This window comes from Gorilla gorilla, chromosome 11 (genome assembly GCF_029281585.2).
Source record: "Gorilla gorilla gorilla isolate KB3781 chromosome 11, NHGRI_mGorGor1-v2.1_pri, whole genome shotgun sequence".
Classification (NCBI taxonomy): Eukaryota; Metazoa; Chordata; class Mammalia; order Primates; family Hominidae; genus Gorilla; species Gorilla gorilla.
Genome location: NC_073235.2, coordinates 135,396,237 through 135,415,229, shown reverse-complemented (window position 1 = coordinate 135,415,229; position 18,993 = coordinate 135,396,237). Strand labels below are relative to the sequence as shown.

Genomic DNA, 18,993 nt, shown 5'->3' with positions numbered 1-18,993 from the left:
CAAGACCCTGTATCTAAAAAGAAAAACCAATTTAAAAGATGAAATTTTGCAATCAAAATTTACCTACTTACATAGTAATAGCAATCATAAAAGCCACCATTCACTGAGAGCCTACTTAATGCATGCCAGGTATTAAATTTAGATTTTTCATTGATACAATAACCACAGGACATACTTTACAGATAAGGATAGTTAGGCTCCAAAAGGTTAACCTGTCTAAAGTTACATGTAACAAGTAACTTTTTTTTCTTTTTTTGGAATGGAGTCTCACTCTGTCACCCAGACTGGAGTGCAGTGGTGCAACCTCAGCTCACTGCAACCTCCACCTCCCAGGTTCAAGAGATTCTGATGCCACAGCCTCCCGCGTAGCTGGGATTACAGGTGCCCACCACCAACATCTGGCTAATTTTGGTATTTTTGGTAGAGATGGGGATTCTCCATGTTGCCCAGGCTGCTCCCGACTCTTGACCTCAGGTGATCCACCCACCTCGGCTTCCCAAAGTGCTGGGATTACAGGTGTGAGCCACCACACCTGGCCAGAAAAAAAAATTTTTTTTTTTTTTTTTGAGACAGAGTCTCATTCTGTCACCCAGGCTGGAGTGCAATGGGAGGATCACTTGAGCCTGGGAGGCAGAGGCTGCAGTGAGGCTGTAGTTAGGACTACAGGCCCATGCCACCATGCCCAGCTACTTTTTTTTTTTTTTTTTAAAGAAATGAGGTTTTGCCATGTTGCCCAGGCTGGTCTCCAACTCCTGGACTCAAGCAATTCACCTGCCTCAGCCTCGCAAGTGCTGGAATTACAGATGTTAGCCACTGCACCTGGCCAAGTGACAAAAGATCAAACCCACATCTCTCTGTTCAAAAGCCCTCAAGCTTTTCACTACATATTGATATGGTACTCAATATTGCTTTTTTTTTTTCCAGTTCCTTGCAATTTTCAGAGGAATTCATTTTGTACAATGTCACTTTTCTTTCCCTTTCTCAATCTCCCATTCTGTCCACTGTCCCCAAACTCCCACCCCCTTGCACCACACAATTAAACAACATAGTCTGCCCTCAATTAAGGAAGAGTGTATGTTCTTATAATACATTATGGGAAACTTCATTAATAAAGGTGCAAATACTGGACATGGAGGCTCACGCCTGTAATCCTAGCACTTTGGGAGACCGAGGCGGGAGGATAGCTTGAGTCCAGGAGTTCAAGACCAGCCTGGGCAACATGGCAAAAACCAGTCTCTACAAAAATAGAAAAATTAGCCATGTGCAGTGGTGTATGCCTGTACTCCTATACTCAGGAGGCTGAGGTGGGAGGATCACCTGAGCCCGAGAAGGTCGAGGCTGCAATGAGCTGTGACTACACCACTGCACTGCAGCCTGAGGGACAGAGCAAGACCTTGTCTCAAAAAAAATATTTTTTTAAATTAAAAAAAAAAAATACAAAAAGGCTGGGAATGGTGGCTCACACCTATAATCCTAGCACTTTGGGAGGCCAAGACAGGTGGATCACCTGAGGTCAAGAGTTCAGGACCAGCCTGGCCAACATGGTGAAACCCAGTCTCTACTAAAAATACAAAAATTAGCTGGGCATGGTGGCACGCACCTGTAATCCCAGCTACTAGGGAGGCTGAGGCAGGAAAATCGCTTGAACCCGCTGGGTGGAGGTTGCAGTGAGCCAAGATGGCGCCGCTTCACTCCAGCCTGGATGAAAGAGCGAAACTCTGTCTCAAAAAAAAAAAAAAAAAATTCCCAATGGTAGAAGTAATACAAAAAGCTAAGAAGAGGGTCAGATTCCAGATCTAAAGTAAGGCTCTCTGATTCACTGATCTTGCAGGATGGCTGCTAATCCAGTTACACTGAAGACATCTGGTCATGGTTTGGGCAGCACCACACATCAGTTCCCAAGAAACTGATCATGAGAGCCCGTGGATATGGCTACTCTTTAAGACCTAAGCCATGATTTATCAAGTAGAAAGTACCAAGACAATTCCTTGTCAGTCTGTACAACCAAATTCTTATTGTACAGGAGGAATTTTAAACCTCACAAACTTCTGCCAATTCCTTGTCAGTCTGTATAACCAAAGGACCAATACTGAAGAGACCAGAGCTCCCAAGACTTCCTCCTGGCCCAGGAGAACTTGAATAAAAGGCGCTTTGTTCCCAAAGAAGATACTAGCCACAATATCACTACAGGAAGAAAACGTATTGCTATTACTATCATTCTTCCTACTGTTTCTGAACAATATAAACATTTCTCCTTCTCCTTTCTTCCTCCTTTTAGTGAAAAGAATAAAATTAGCAAAACCAAAATATTTTAGGAAAAATTACAATGCCATCAACATTGCCACATCATTTGAGAATTTTACCATAAGCCATTTTTTCCACAGAGGGATTCCCTAGATCCTGCGAAAAAAATTTTTTTTTTTTTTTTTTTTTTTTGAGACAAGGTCTTGCTCTGTTACCCAGGTAGGGATGCAGTGGTGCAATCACGGCTCAGTACAGCCTCAAACTCCCAGGCCTAAGGGAGCCTCCCAAGTAACTGGGACCAAGGCATGCATTACCACACCGAGCTAATTATTTATTTTTATTTATTTATTTATTTTTTGAGACACAGTCTTGCTCTGTCACTCAGGCTGGAGTGCAGTGGCTCAATCTCGGCTCACTGCAGCCTCCACCTCTCATGTTCAAGAGGTTATGTTCTGTCTCAGCCTCCCAAGTAGCTGAGACTACAGGCACGTGCCACCACACCCGGCTAATTTTTGTATTTTTAGTAGAGACAGGGTTTCGCCATGTTGGTCAGGCTGGTCTCAAACTCCTGACTTCAAGTGATCCGCCTGCCTCAGCCTCCCAAAGGGATGGGATTACAGGCGTGAGCCACCACGCCCAGCCAAACTTTTTTATTTTCATAGAGACATGATCTCCCTATGTTTCCCAGACTAGTTTTGAATTCCTGGGCTCAAGGGATCCTCCAGCCTCAACCTCCCAACATGCTGGGATTACGGATGTAAGCCACGCTGTGCTCAGCCCGTGACAATTTTACACAAATTATGCAGAAATCCTTTTAAACCTCACAAAGCTCTGCATATGTCTTATGTCAACACCCAGATTTAAGAAAATGTACAATATGAGAAAGAACTCTCCTACCTTAAAAATGAATTCAGCTACAATCTGCTAAAAACAACCCTGGCTGAAAAAAAGTAACATAAGTCACATCTGTGGGCTGTCATTAGACATATCACTCATTAATAAATCACTTTTATTAATTCCTAGCCTTTGCATCAAAAATCTAGACATACTAACATAGCAAAATGTAAGTAATGAAATATTAGTTAAGCAATTAGATGTCACCAAGTATATATGAGCTACAAACAATAATAAACGGGCTGGGTGCGGTGGCACATGCCTGTAATCCCAGCACTTTGGGAAGCTGAGGTAAGTGGATCACCTGAGGTCGGGAGTTCCAGACCAGCCTGGCCAACATGGTGAAACCCTGTCTCTACTAAAAATACAAAAAATTAGCCGGGTGTGGTAGCACACACCTGCAATCCCAGCTACTCGGGAGTCTGAGGCAGGAGAATCGCTTGAACCCAGGAAGCAGAGGTTGCAGTGAGCCAAGACCGTGCCATTGCACTCCAGCCTGGGCAACAAGAGTGAAACTCCATCTCAAAAAATAAAAATAAAGGCCACACACGGTGGCTCACGCCTGTAATCCCAGTACTTTGGGAGGCCGAGGCGGGCAGATAACCTGAGGTCGGGAATTTGAGACCTGCCTGACCAACATGGATAAACCCTGTCTCTACTAAAAATACAAAATTAGCGGGGTGTGGTGGCGCATGCCTGTAATCCCAGCTACTCTGGAGGCTGAGGCAGAACTGCTTGAGCCCAGGAGGCGGAGGGTGCGGTGAGCCAAGATCACGCCATTGTGCTCCAGCCTCAGCAGCAAGAGTGAAACTCTGTCTCAACAAAAATAAAAAAATAAAAATAAATACACAGGACTTCAAAATGTTCCATTAAAAAAGTTTGCTTTAGTATAATCTAATAATTCTGGAATACAAAAATGTATTATTTCAAAAGTTTATACTGTCTCACTGATTCTTTCCCAAAAGTAACGGTCCCCACTACTACTCTAATAATGTGAATAGAGTCTATGAAGTTGGACCTTGCGAATTCTATATGGCTTCCTAATACTCAAGTGTAGCTTAATACTATAAAAAATATCCAGAAGTTAAAATTTATAAAAAACAATCAGTGGAAATAACCAATGAAATTTTCCACATGAAACTTCTCCTTTGCTTATGTCTGCTTGCTAAACCTTTACCCAGCCACTCCTCTGAACCTCCAAAACCAAGAATTTTCGTTTAAAAACTGCACTAAGAAGTCCATGTGTGGTGGCTCACACCTGTAATCCCAGCACTTCGGGAGGCAAAGGCGGGTGGATCACTTGGGCCCAGAAGTTCAACACCAGCCTGGCCAACATGGCAAAACCCCATTTCTACTAAAAATTAAGGGGTGTGGTGGCGAATACCTGTAATCTCAGCTACTCAGGAGGCTGAGGCATGAGAATCACTTGAACCTGGGAGGCAGAAGCTGCAGTGAGCTGACATGCCACTGCACTCCAGCCCAGGCGACAGAGCAAGACTCTGTCTAAAAAGCAAACAAACAAACAAAAAACAGCACTAATAAATTTCAACAAGAATGCTCGGTGAGACCTACTGGCCTCGTTCACCAAAAGATAGATAGGCATGTATGTTAACTCTTTAGAACAGATAAATCGAAACTGCAGAGCTATACACAGGACATTTTCCTAGAATGCTAGAAAAGGAAAAATGTCCAGAAGCTTCTCTGGGAGTCCACCTAGAATACTCACCATTCTACCTTCTCTGAGACCTGCCTCCACCATTAGGAGTGGGACCTTTCAGCTAACTGTGCTTGCACTTCTAGACTCCAACCCTATGTCCATAACTAATGTGATCAATGACAAAGAACTGAACCAAGTTCAACCAGCCAAATTTCCCCGTCCCAAGAATCTGAAATGTGAACACTGTGCTAGCATCAATTGGCTAATGGCACTAGAGCCTAAGTTCATATGTGGCTCCAAGAATTAAGTGACCATTTGCTACCATGAGTTTGTGTTTGTTAAAGCAGAAAAGGTCAGACTGCACAAATACAATTAAAGCAGGACAAAAAGAGACAAGAGAGGACACTGGCCAGCTGGTAAAAAAGTGCTATCTACAAGTACTATGGCTCCTGAAAGCTTCCCAGTTTCTGGTTCATGTCCCTCATGAAGTCAACTGCTCTTTGGTTCTTTACAGTACTCCTGCCTCCAAAGCATTCCTCCTTGTTTCTTGCCAACAAAAAATTATTATGACAGTTTAAGACACAAATTCACACCAGGGTCAATGCAGAAAGGGTATGTTACTCTTACTGTTCATAAAGGATCTGACAGGCACCAGGGAAGAAGTTTCTTCTCACTACCCAAAACCTCAGGAGAAATAATAGGGCAAAAATAACTAAAACCTAAAAGCAGAAATTACCTATTTGCAAAAGCCCTCAGGCTTTGTGCTTCCCTTCCACACTTACCTGTTCAAAAATTCTGCTGGTTCACAGCAGGAGATTTGAGCAGACTTTGTTCAGATCCTTTTAACGCTGTAAATAATAAAAATATTAATATAAATCACCCAGCAACCTCTTAGGAAACTTTAAAAGTACAATCTTTCATCATAAATATACTTTGCAGAAAATGGCTTCCAAACCTGGTTAAAAGAGTAGATCACCTGGTGCATTTACAAACTAGGTTCCCTAACATCTAGAAAGTCTCAGTAGTTCTACAGTGGGACTGAAAACTATTTTTTAACAAAAGTCCTAAGTGATTCTTATGAAGCTGTCAAATGAAGACCACAATGGGGTTTCAGGGAAGTCATTATTTGGGGTTTTCATTCAAAACCCCATTACAGGGACTTGGTATTAACTTTTAAAACCTACTGCCAGGCACAGTGGGTCATGCCTGTAATCCTAACACTTTGGAAGGCCAAGGCAGGTGATCGATTGAGCCCAGGAATTCAAGACCAGCCTGGGCAACATGGCAAAACCCCACCTCTACAAAAATTAGCCAGGCATGGTGGCACATGCCTGTAGTCCTAGCTACTCGGGAAGCTGAGGTAGGAGGATCACCTGAGCCCAGAGAGGTCAAAGCTGCAGTGAGCTGCAATTGCACCACTGCACTCCAGCCTGGGTGACAGAGTGAGACCTTATCTCAAAAAATATATATCTAACAGAAAAACAAAAGCCGCATCACAGCAATATGCATCCTATGCAAATAATCACTGAGCCCTCAGAAATATGATCATTGCCAAAATGTCCAGGGAGCAAAGCTCCAAGTGTGCAAAATCACAACCTGCCTTTAATGCTCTGTTGGGGCAATATCTTAAAAATCCACAAGTTGGTGATATTCCAAGTGACAAGAGTGAATTGAAGTATAGTATCTTCAAATAGTTTCTTGGCTAAAATCAAATGATGCTTTACTGCTACTAACAAGTCAAAGAACAATAATTAACAATTAAAGTTGACAATTTCATTAACTACAGGAAAGCAACTAGATAGAGACAGATAGAGTTTTTTTTCTTTTTTTTTCTTTTTTTGGAGACAGAGTCTCGTTCTGTTGCCCAGGCTGGAGTGCAGTGGTACGATCTGGGCTCAAGGCAACCTCCGCCTCCCAGGTTCAAGCAAGTCTCCTGCCTCAGCCTCCCGAGAAGCTAGGATTACAAGTGTGCACCACCATGCCCAGCTAATTTTTGTATTTTTAGTAGACACAGGGTTTTGCCATGTTGGCCAGGCTGGTCTCAAATTCCTGACTTCGAGTGATCCGCCCACCTCGGCCTCCCAGAGTGCTGGGATTACAGGCATGAGCCACTGCACCCGGCCAGTTATTTTCAAAATGGGGTCTTGCTTTGTTCCCTCAGCTGGAGTGTAGTGGTACAATCAGAGCTCACTGTAGCCTTGACCTCCTGGGCTCAGCCTCCTGAGTAGCTGTGACTACAGAAGTGCACCACCATACTCACCTAATTTTTTAAAATCTTTTTTAGAGATGGGGGTCTCTCTCTGTTGCCCTGGCTGGTCTCATGGCTCAAGTGATCCTCCTACCTCAGCCTCCCAAAGTGCTGGGATTACAGGTGTAAACTACTGCACCCAGCCAAAGAAGAGTTTATTATCCATTTCTCCTTCCCTTTCCTCCTGCCCTTAAAAAATTACACAGTTCAGTGGGTAAAGTTGGATGACCTTTGGACATTATAACATGGCTACTTTTTTTGCAAAATTAAATCAGAAGTGGATGTGACTTTCTCAAATTGCATTCTTGGTGGGGCACAGCGGCTCATGCCTATAATCTCAACACTTTGGGAAGCTGAAGCGGGAGTATCACTTGAGACCAGAGGTTTAAGACCAGCCTAGGCAACATAGTGAGAACCCATCTCTACAAAAAATATTGGCCAGATGTGGTGGCATGGATCTATAATCCCAGCTACTTAGGAGGCTGAGGTGGGAGGATGGCTTGAGCCTGGGAGATTGAGGTTACAGTCAGCGGTGATTGCACCACTGCCCTCCAGCCTAGGTGACAGAGCAAGACCCTGTCTTTTTTGGAGAGAGTCTTGCTCTACCACCTAGGCTGGAGCGCAGCGGTGCAATCACGGCTCACTGCAACCCCAACCCCCCAGGAGACAGGGTCTTGCTCTATCACAGGCTGTAGTGAGCCAAGATCAGGCCGCTGCACTGTAGCCTGAGCAACACAGTGAGATTCCATCTCAAATAATAATAATAATTAAGCTTAATGAAACCCCATAGTTAACAAGAAAATATAAAATTGTGTTCCTTATTTACTTAAAGTAGGGAAGTATGTAATACTTTGAAATACTTTTATAAAATGAAGTTTGGTCAATTAAGAGAACATTCTTTGTTTTTCAAACCTCTCTCTGCTTTCAACCTCACACAAAACTATAGGCAATTCAATAAAGGCATCACTTTACATTCCTACATAATTAATTTAGTATATTTCTCATTCATCTGAGAGCATGAATAAAATGTAAAAACAATATTTGGTCAAGAAACACTGCAATGCTAACTATAAGCAAGTTTATACATGAAATAAAAATCTCAGTTTTAAAGAGATGTAATTTTTCAAAGTATTAAAAATGAATGGAAACTCTAGGACTTTTTTATCTTATTTTAAACTTCTATTTCTTTTTCATTTTATATATTTTTCCTTTTATTCTTAAATACTCTCCCATGCAAAAACCATAGGACTTTATCACCACAAAACCCTAGTGGGAATCAAGCAGTGAAAAAAAGCTTGAGTTCAGACTTTTACAACAATGACCAAACAATATGCCATGGTAATTTAAACTGAAGGAAAATGGACATTTAACTTGCCTCTAAGAGACCTGGGTTAACACCAACATAGGCTGTAGATTCAACCTAATGAGACTGGTCCCACTATAATCTATAAGAAATAGAATAAAACAGAAAGTATGGGAAATTTAATCAGCAGGTGCTAATGGAGAACTGCAAACAGTCAGAATTTGAAAATGGCACAAGTCAAAGATCCTACAGAAGGGCAATCATAAAAGCGACAGTAGTAATCTTTTTACCCAAAAAGGTTCTCCCAGATAGCAATCACTATCAATAGTGTCATCTTCCAATGTGAAGGTCAACAAAAAGAGAAGAGACAATATGGAGTATTAAAATGCAGAGTCATGAAAACAAATGAGCTGATATGACATCAAAGACATAATTTGGAAATGTCATTTCAAAAACACAATAGAAAAACAAGAGGAAGAAAGGCAATTAGTTAAAACACTACCTCATCACTACCATCACTATGCCTCCCTTTTAGCCAAGGAGTTGCATTCACACACTGACCTTGTAATTTCCATCTTCTCATGATTTTGAGGCAAACCTACTCCAAAGTGTTTTTCACATATGCATCGCACCAGCAAAAGCATTTCAAAACCAAAATATTAAAATTCCTCAGCTGAACTAAAATGAAAGAGGACATTTATGAAAGCTCAGTAAAAAGAATATGGAGATAAACTGGATGGAAACCAGAAAATGTTTTTTGCAAAAAAATATGTCTATTAAGTATCAGACTAGAGAACTAGTCTGAAAGGTAAAAGTGGAGGAATAAAAAACTCAGCACAAAAAGTTCTACACGTGTAAAATGTAAAGGATACACACATGAATTAGAGGAAGAGTCTCCGGGCTGGACAGCACAGTATTAAGAAAAATTCTTTACTAACCAGATTAAGGATAATTTGAGTTAATACATTGTTTCCACCTTTCTTCCTGGTTATGTTCCTTAATCATGTGTCTAAATGTGAAACGAAAATTTCTAATTTCCCTATATTTTCAAATATCCTGAAATCTCCAAAGAGCCTCCTTCTTGTAAAGCAATTGCTTTTGAAAAGTACTTTCAAGCAGTTTATCATCAATCTCATTTTAAAACGTTTACTTTTGAGAAAAATAATTCATTATAATTTCCTGAAATATTGAGCATCCTAAATTTTTCCAAATTAGCGGATGGGGAGGGGAGTTAAGGGGGTTGGGGAGGCTGGCTGCTGGCCCAAATTTCCAGAATCTGATTTCCCTTTCCAAGAATCACAAGAGATAAGAAAAAAGAATTCAGGATAGCAAATAATCCATCTCATCTTAGTACCAAACAGTAAGTACACACATCTCCCACCAGTCTCCCACTCACCCTTGCCTCTCAGCCTAGGCTAGCCTCCACGCTTTTCCCAGTCTACTCCTGAATCGCTCCTAAGCTTTTGTCTCTGGGTCTTTGCTCTTGCTGCTCCCTAGCCTAGAGCACTTTTACCCCAGTATAGCTAAAGAAACAGCACCTTCACCTCTGTTGGGTTTTTCCTCCAGTGTTAGGTTCTCCATGAGGCCTTCTCAGGGCACTTAAAATTAACCCCTCCCCAAACCCCTATTATTCTATCTCCCTGACTCATTTTTTTCTTTCACATCGCTTACCACTACATCAAGTATTTTACCTATTTATCTGTCTAGAAATGAATTCCATACAGACAGGAATTGTTTGGTCTGTTTTGCTCCCAGTACTTAACAGTGTAGTAAGTGCTCAATAGGGTATCTGTCAAATAAATGAATGTATGAATGAATAAACCAATGAATGGAAGCACATGGTTCCTTCTCCCTCCCCAGCCTCAAGAGTCTCAAATGCTGTCAGGTACCAAAAAGTCATGAAGCCCTCTCCTTTCTGGTGAAGCACTACCATCACCAGTGTATTCCTTGATGTTAAATTTCGAAAGAAACATCATGTGACATTTTTCCAGTTACGTGCCACTTTTAAATACTTTTCTAGTGTCCTCTTCTGATGTCAACATCTGATGTAAAAGCAAAGTACATATTCCAGTTTGAGCACATCAGAAACTGCTACACCAACTAGTAAAACATGTAAAACCATCAATGAATAAGAGAAAGTATTTGTGTTCTAGGCAAAATGGACAAAATAAGGCCAAAGCTACAAATATTAGAAGGATCAAAATTAATGTACAGAAAGAATGACAAAATTTTTTTTTCTAATCTAGGAAGTCATTTGATTCTAAAGAGGAAATACTATATAAGGAAAGAATACCTTCCCCAGGCACAACATTGGGAATCAAAACTGCCTTAATTCAATGTATGTAGCTCTAGAAAGGAAGCTGTTCACAGCTTCTAGCCCCATACTCAATTTCTTGCAAGTTAAACTGGAATACTTACCTTTCTTACAGAGAGACTACGTGTGTTTAAGTGCTTTGACTTGCAGGAAAACGAAAACAACAAAATAAAAAACACGGTACTAAATAATTAACTGCAAAGCAACGTTATTGCTTCCCAAACACGGTCATACGCTCCGCTTCTTTCATGCCCCCATTCCCTGTTCGCTTGATTCATGTTTCAGTCGCAAAACAAGTATTCAGAGTGCTTTTGGAAACTGCTGACACTGAAGGATAATGCCCATTTCAACCTGATGTGAACATTTGGGTCCCCAAGGCTGCCATGGGCTCTACTTTCCCAGCCTCGGTCCCAAGGTTCCGATCATGGTGGCTGCACCTCGCCTCAGGCCTGCTCCAGACCCAGTACTCTCGCCACGGAAGGAGTCTCCTCCGTCCAGATGCTCTGTGGGGAAGGCAGGAGCGCACCTCCCAGGGACCAGGTGTGGACAGGAGAGCCGGCAGGAGCAGCTGTCTGGCCGCAGCAGCTGTTACCGGGCCACCCCGAGACTGGGCGGGTGTCTGGCCCGGAGAAGCAGGCAGAGGAAGGCGAGCCCTCCAGCTCCGAGCAAGCCGGCCTGACACTGCCCACCCCACAACCCTCCTGCCTTGTTCGGCTCCCCTCGCAATGCCAAGAGGCCCTGGCCTAGGGGCTCCTCGGCTTCTCGCGGCCGTGACGCGCCAGGGCCCTCAGCGCCCCTCGCCCAGGAGGAGGCTCCCTCCGGCCCTGCACCTGACCTGTCCCGTCGCCTGACGGTCCAAGCCGGCCGGAGCGGCCTGTGGGTGTCCATGCGGCCGGGCCAGCTCGGGCAGGAGGGGCAGGGGCGCGAGCGCGGACCGGAGACACAGGCGGCCCGGGACGCGGCGGCGGGGCCGGGGCGCGGAGCAGAGCCGGGCAGGGGAGCGACACGGAATGGCTGGTTACCTGCGGTCCGGGACAGGGAGTCTCAGAACCCAAGTCAGTCCTCAGCCTCAACAACACAAGATGGCCGACACGTCGCCACGCACGTCACGTGACCGCGCTCCCGCTCCGCCACGCCCCCTGCTCCGTCCCCGCCCCTTCCCGCTTCCCTCCCCACTCTCCAGTCTCCCACGACATCCTTCCTTTCCGCCACCACCCGCCACTCTGCCCAGACACGCCCCTGCCCGAGACCCGGATGAAAGGTTGGAAGAGGGCGGGGCCGTGGCAGTGCGCAGGCTCCCGCTGACCCCTTGGCAGCTGCCGGGTACCTGCTCTTGAGTTGAGTGGTGTTGGTGTCCAGGGTTGGGCCCGGACCAGGCACCCTGTGACTCACTGTCCTGTACGCCCAGAGCTCTTTTGCAGTTCAAAAGCCTCTGCATCACTTGCGGGCTGGTTTTCCAAATTAGAACTTTTCCACAGCTTTTAGTCCGGCATTTTTCTTCGCAGTTGCCATCCTAGAGCTAATGGGAAAGCCGCAAAAGCTGAAATTCAAAGCAGTTTCTCTACTTGTTAACAGTTCTGGTAGAACTGGGAATTCATTCCAGAGTGTTGTACTGGGACAGCTGGAAAGGACTGGAGAGCTCTGATTCCTTCCTGGGACATCTGGGGCTATAACCCTTTTACCTAGAGATGAACTATTTTGGAATTGACAGATAAAATACAAGATACCCAGCAATATTTGGGGCACACACTGAAAAACTGTTCGTTGTTTTTCTGAAATTCAAATTTAATTGGGCGTCCTGTGTTTGCTAAATCTAGCAACTCTATCCTTAGGCATCCCATTCTTGCCTGTGTCTCCAACTTCTTCCTTCCTACAGGATCCTTTCTATCAGATTTAAAGATTACTTGTGTCTCCCATCTTAAAATGGAATGTTAAAAACTCCAATTCTCATGCCGGGCGCAGTGGCTCAAGCCTGTAATCTCAGCACTTTGGGAGGCGGAGGTGGGCGGATCACGAGGTCAGGAGATCGAGACCAGACCATCCTGGCTAACATGGTGAAACCCCGTCTCTACTAAAAATAAAAAAAAAAAATTTAGCCGGGCGTGGTGGCACGCACCTGCAGTCGCAGCTAGTCGGGAGGCTGAGGCAGGAGAATCGCTTGAACTGGGGAGGCAGACGTTGCAGTGAGCCGACATCGCGCCACTGCACTCCAGCCTGGCGACAGAGCAAGACTCCGTCTAAAACAAAAACAAAAACCTCCAATTCTCGGCCGGGCAGTGGCTCACGCCTGTAATCCCAGCACTTTGGGAGGCCGAGGCGGCGGATCACCTGAGGGTGGGAGTTTGAGACCAGCCTGACCAACATGGAGAAACCCCGTCTCTACTAAAAATACAGAATTAGCCGAGCGTGGTGGCGCATGCCTGTAATCCCAGCTACTTGGGTGGCTGAGGCAGGAGAATCGCTTGAACCTGGGAGGCTGAGATTGCGGTGAGCCAAGATCGCGCCACTGCACGCCAGCCTGGGCAACAAGAGTGAAAATCCGTCTCGAAAAAAACAAATAAACAAACAAACAATCAAAAACACCAATTCTCCCTCCTGCGACCCTGTTCCCTTTCAAAGCCAAGCTGCACCAAAGAATTGTTTATATGCACTTTCTCCATTTCCACACCTGGCACTCAATCATCAACCACACCGATGTGGCTTCTGTCCTTTCCTATCTGCCTATTGCTTGCCCTAAGAACACCCCATCCTACAGGTTGATAACTGGAGTCTTTCAGTCCTCATCTTGACTTCGTGTTTCCCTGTCTTCAATATGATTGGCCACTTCCTACTTTCTGAAATACTTTATTTATTTATTTATTTATTTATTTATTTATTTATTTATTTTTGAGACAGAGTTTCGCTCTTGTTGCCCAGGCTGGAGTGCAATGGCGTGATCTCCGCTCACCGCAACCTCCGCCTCCCAGGTTCAAGCGATTCTCCTGCCTCGCCCTCCCAAGTAACTGAGATTACAGGCATATGCCACCACGCCCGGCTAATTTTGTATTTTTAGTAAAGACGGGGTTTCTCCATATTGATCAGGCTGGTCTTGAACTCCCGACCTCAGGTGATCCGTCCACCTCGGCCTCCCAAAGTGCTGGGATTACAGACATGAGCCACCGCTCCCGGCCTTCTGAAACACTTTCTTCCCTTGACTTTTATACCCTTACTGCTCAAAGTGGTACAGTAGCATCAACATCACGTGGAGACTTGTTAGAAATACAGAAACTCAAAGGAGCCCTTCACAGTCCCATTCTGCAGAATTCTACCCCCATAGCTTGGGAAAACATAGAGAGATCCCATTTCTAAAAAAAAATAAATACGTAATAATTAGCCAGGCGTGGTGGCGTGCACCCGCAGTCCTAGCTACTTGGGAGGCTGAGGATCACCAGCCCAGGAATACAAAGCTACAATGAGCTATGATCATGCCACTGCACTCCAGCCTGGGCAAAAGAGCAAGACCCTGTATCTAAAACAAACAATCAAAAAGAACTCTACCCATCATCCGTGTTGTTCTCTTCTCCTTGATCTTCCCCCTGAACTAAGTGCTCCAGATAGGCCCATGTTAAAAGATTTGTAAACATGACATTATGTTTTAGCCTTTGCACATGCTGTTCCATCCTGCTGCAATGCTGTTCCCAACACTTACCCACTTCTCCCCAACCTGCAACTCCTGCCAGTCCATGTGTTACTGCCTCTGTGCCTCCATTAGACCAAAGAATTTACCCCTTATTTTTAAGGAAAAAAGTAATACTAATACTTGTTATGTACTGACCACCCCATTAAATGCTTTCCTTGCACTGTCTCACGTGATCCTAGTAAGAGCGCTATGGAGCAATCCAACAAGCCTTCTGAGAGAAGTGCTTACCATATCCAAATCTCAACCAGGATTTCCAAGCCCAGGCTGGCAAATTGTAGAACCCATGTCCCTAACCAACTTGTCATGCCACCTCTTTGATGCCATGCCACCTGTACATTGCCTATACATATATTTTTTAAATTAAGATATAATTTGCACACAATAAAATTTACCACTTTTAGTGCACAGTTCTGCAACTTGAGACAAATATATACAAGTGGCCAGGCACGATGGCTCACGCCTGTAATACCAGCACTTTGGGAGGCTGAGGCAGTCAGATCACCTGAGTTCAGGAGTTCAAGACCAGCCTGGCCAACATGGTGAAACCCCATCTCTACTAAAAATACAAAAAAAAGTAGCTGGGCATGATAATGTAGAACTGTAGTTCCAGCTACTTGGGAGGCTGAGGTGGGAGGATCACTCGAGCCTGGGAAGCAGAGGTTACAGTGAACTGAGATTGTGTGCCACTGCACTCCAGCCTGGGTGATAGAGTGAGACCCTGTCTCAAAAAAAAAAAAAAAAAAAGCTGAAGAAAATCCCAGCTTTTAACCATTGTGAGTGCTGCATTATTCCATCCAGCAACCTCTGCAGCTGGTATTGCCCTGACACACAGTAAATGCTCAACAAACACCAATAAAGCCCAATCGATTCTTGATTATCTACTCTTCAGGAAGGGTGCTTTCCTTTTCTCCTTTTAGTAACTCTGTCTTTCCAGTGTTTCACTAAATAGTGGTATTAAATTACAACGTAGACTGATGCATGCTTTCGTCAGGGATAATAAAGTTTTAGCCGTAGTACACCACTGATAGAAACAGAAGTTGAGAATAATAAATCATTTGAGGATGGGAGGAGGGTAAGGAGTTTAATCGAAAACAAGTTTAATTTGTTATGAGCACATAGCTGGGCGAGGTGGCTCACACCTGTAATCCCAGCACTTTGGGAGGCTGAGGCGGGAGGATTGCTTGAGCCTGGGAGGTCAGGGCTGCAGTGAGCTGGGATCACACCACTGCACTCCACCCTGGGCAGTACAGCAAGATCCTGTCTCAAAAAAAAAAATTGCCAGGGGTCATCACCTGTGACAAATTGTATTTTTCTAAAGATGGCTGCAACAATATCTTCCATTTGACATACTTTTCTAGCACCTTCACTATCCTTTCTAGAGGTAGAGTCTAATTCCCAGTCCCTTGGACCCTATCACCAATAGAAAGTGGTAGAAGTAAAATGACATGACTTCAGTGCTAGATCATGAGGTGATATGCCTTTCACCTTGCTTCCTGAAACAGTCTTGTTTGAAGCAAAAACAGTTTGGCAGTCCCTGAAGCTGCCTGAAGCATAAACCACATGGAGAGGCCCACATTGTTGTCCCATCACTAACCCCAACTGAGGTCCCAGCTGACAGCATCAACAACCAGACGTCTGAGTGAAAAATCTCACCAGGTGATCCCAGCCCTGAGCTGTCTAGTCACCCTCAGACATCAAAGCCTAAGACATCATGAAGCAGGGACAAGCATCCTTACTGTGCCTTCTCTGAATTCCTGATCCACCAAATCCATCAGCATCATAAAATGGGTGTTTTAAGCCACTATGTTTGGGGTAATTTGTTAATAGCAACAGTAGCTGGAACATCATTGTTATGGATTGAACTGTGTTCCCCATGCTTGGTGCAGATGGCTCGCACCTGTAATGCCAGCTACTTGAGAGGCTGAGGCAGGAGGATTGCTTGAGGCCAGGAGTTCCCGACCAGTGTGGGCAACATAGTAAGACCTCATCTCTAAAAAAAAAAAAATGTTTTTAGGCCAGGCACAGTGGCTTACGCCTGTAATCCCAGCACTTAGTGAGGCCAGGAGTTTGAGACCAGCCTGGCCAACATGGGGAAACCCCGTCTCTCCTAAAAATACAAAAATTAGCCAGGCGTGGTGGTGCGAGCCTGTAATCCCAGCTACTTGGGGGCTGAGGCGTGAGAATCGCTTGAACGTGGGAGGCGAAGGTTGCAGTGAGCCAAGATCGTGCCACTGCACTCCATCCTGGGCAACAGAGCAAGACTGTCTCTAAATAAATAAAGATAATGTTTTTAAATTAGCCGGATGTGGTGGAACACACCTGCAGTTTCAGCTACTTGGGAGTCTGAGGTGGAAGGATCCTTTGAGTCCAGGAGTTTGATGATGTAGTGAGCTATGATTATGCCACTGTACTCCAGCCTGGGTGGAAAAAAAAAAAAGATAATTGTACCAGAGAACTGAACAAACAAGAAAGGCTATGCAGACAATAACTATGAAAAGAAATCCACTTTCTATGTTTGAAAAACTTTTTTATTATAAAAGTAATTGCATATTTTTAATTCTTTTCTCATTTCCAACCTCTGAATGTACGAGACATTAAATCATTTTTTTTAAAAACCTTGGAATACAATAAATGTATCATTTCACCTAATGTCCCATGATGCATCCCAAAATGTTATTAATTTTTATCTGAGTATTTTCCACCTTTAGGGTTTCATAGTTCTGCTGTCCCAGAGGGTTCCCACATGAATGTTCAACTGCTCTTCTTGTTTTCTTTGTGGCCAGACATTCCCCTCTCTTTTTAATTTATTATTTATTTATTTATTTATTTTTGAGACGGAGTCTCACTCTGTTGCCCAGGCTGGAGTGCAGTGGCACAATCTTGGCTCACTGCAACCTCCGCCTCCAGGGTTCAAGCAATTCTCCTGCCTCGGCTTCCCTAGTAGCTGGGATTACAGACATGTGCCACCATGCCTGGATAATTTTTGTATTTTTAGTAGAGACAGGGTTTCACCATGTTGGCCAGGCTGGTCTCGAACTCTTGACCTCAGGTGATTCACCCACCTTGGCCTCCCAAAGTGCTGGGGTTACAGGCGTGAGCCACCACACCCAGCCCCCTCTCTTTTTTATTAATAGTTATTAACAATTGTGGTGGTGGTGGTGGTGGTAGTAGTAGTAGTCATTGTAGTACTGAAGCAATACATGTTTATGGTTTTATAGTTTTTAGAGTTCAAAAACGTATAAAGGAAAAAATTTAAATCCTCCCTGCCGCAAGACCTATCTAGCACCCTCGGGTTCTCCTTCCATCAATTTCTTGTGTGGTCTCCCCAAAAATGTTGCATGCATTAACAAGTACAGCATTTTCCAGCCAGGCGCGGTGGCTCACACTTTTAATCCCAGCACTTTGGGAGGCCAAGGCGGATGGCTCACCTGAGGTCAGGAGTTCGAGACCAGCCTGACCAATATGATGAAACCCCGTCTCTACTAAAATCACAAAAATTAGCTGGGCGTGGTGGCGGGCACCTGTAATCCCAGCTATTCGGGAGGCTGAGGTAGGAGAATCACTTGAACCTGGGAGGCAGAGGTTGCGGTAAGCCGAGATCATGCCACTGCACTCTAGCCTGGGCAACAGAGTGAAAAAAAAAAAAGGGCTTGGCGCAGTGGCTCACGCCTGCACTTTGGGAGGCCGAGGCGGGTGGATCACCTGAGGTCAGGAGTTCAAGACCAGCCTGACCAACATGGAGAAACTCTGTCTCTACTAAAAATACAACAAAAAAAAAACCTAGCTGGGCATGGTGGTGCATGCCTGTAATCCCAGCTACTCAGGAGGCTGAGGCAGGATAATCGCTTGAACCCAGGAGGCGGGGGTTGTGGTGAGCCGAGATCATGCCACTGCACTCCAGCCTGGGCAACAAGAGCAAAACTCTGTCTCAAAAACAAACAAACAATCAAAAAAACAAGTATGGCATTTTCCTCCATTCTCAGTACCACTAAGTGTTGGGGATTCAATGGTTGCCCCCAAATCCACCTGATCACCCACCTCATAAAGCTTACAGTCTACTTGGGTAGAGACATAGTGATATGGTTTGGCTCTGTGTCCCCACCCAAATTTTATGTTGAATTGTAGTTCCTAATATTGGAGGAGGGGCCTGGTGGGAGGTGATTGAATCATGGAGACGGACTTCCACCTTGCTATTCTCATGATAGAGTCCTCAGGAGACCTGGTTGTTTGAAAGTCTGTAGCACTTCCTGCTTTGTGCTGGCATCCCCTTCACCTTCTTCCATGATTGTAAGTTTCCTGAGGCCTGCCCCAGCCATAATTCCTATATAGCCTGTGGAACCATGAGCCGATTAAACTTCTTTTGTTTATAACTTACTCAACCTCAGGTAGTTCTTTATAGCAATGTGAGAACGGACTAATACACATGGCTTTATTCCTCCCAACTAAAAAACAAAACAAAACAAAACAAAACACCTGAGCATTACTATGCATGCTGTTCTGCTCCTGGCCTGTTTCCAAGAAACAAGATGTCTTGGTGGCATCCATGTTTTTTTCAGTGGCTGCCTAGCAGTGCACGCTTACGTGGATGTACCTAATATACTGAACCGATCCCCTGCTGATGGATATGCTGATTGTTTCCAGTATTTTTGCTATT

At 44.4% G+C, this 18,993-nt stretch overlaps 1 protein-coding gene across 42 annotated transcripts in view; it reads right to left on the bottom strand.

Annotated features, from left to right (window-relative positions):
* Nucleotides 1-11,872, bottom strand: part of GIGYF2 (GRB10 interacting GYF protein 2) — a 159,843-nt gene extending 147,971 nt beyond the window's left edge. For 18 of the 42 annotated variants that reach the window (XM_055379782.2, XM_055379796.2, XM_055379802.2 and 15 more), the window contains exons 1-2: nucleotides 11,683-11,782; nucleotides 5,578-5,643 (exon numbers count right to left, since the gene is read on the bottom strand). The gene's annotated coding sequence lies outside the window, so the exon portion shown is untranslated. Of the gene's footprint in view, nucleotides 1-3,141; nucleotides 3,185-5,577; nucleotides 5,644-8,418; nucleotides 8,489-11,682 lie in introns of all 42 variants that reach the window. The other 24 variants (XM_055379778.2, XM_063695291.1, XM_063695292.1 and 21 more) reach the window with 13 other exon arrangements.
* Between the last annotated feature and the right edge of the window lie 7,121 nt (nucleotides 11,873-18,993).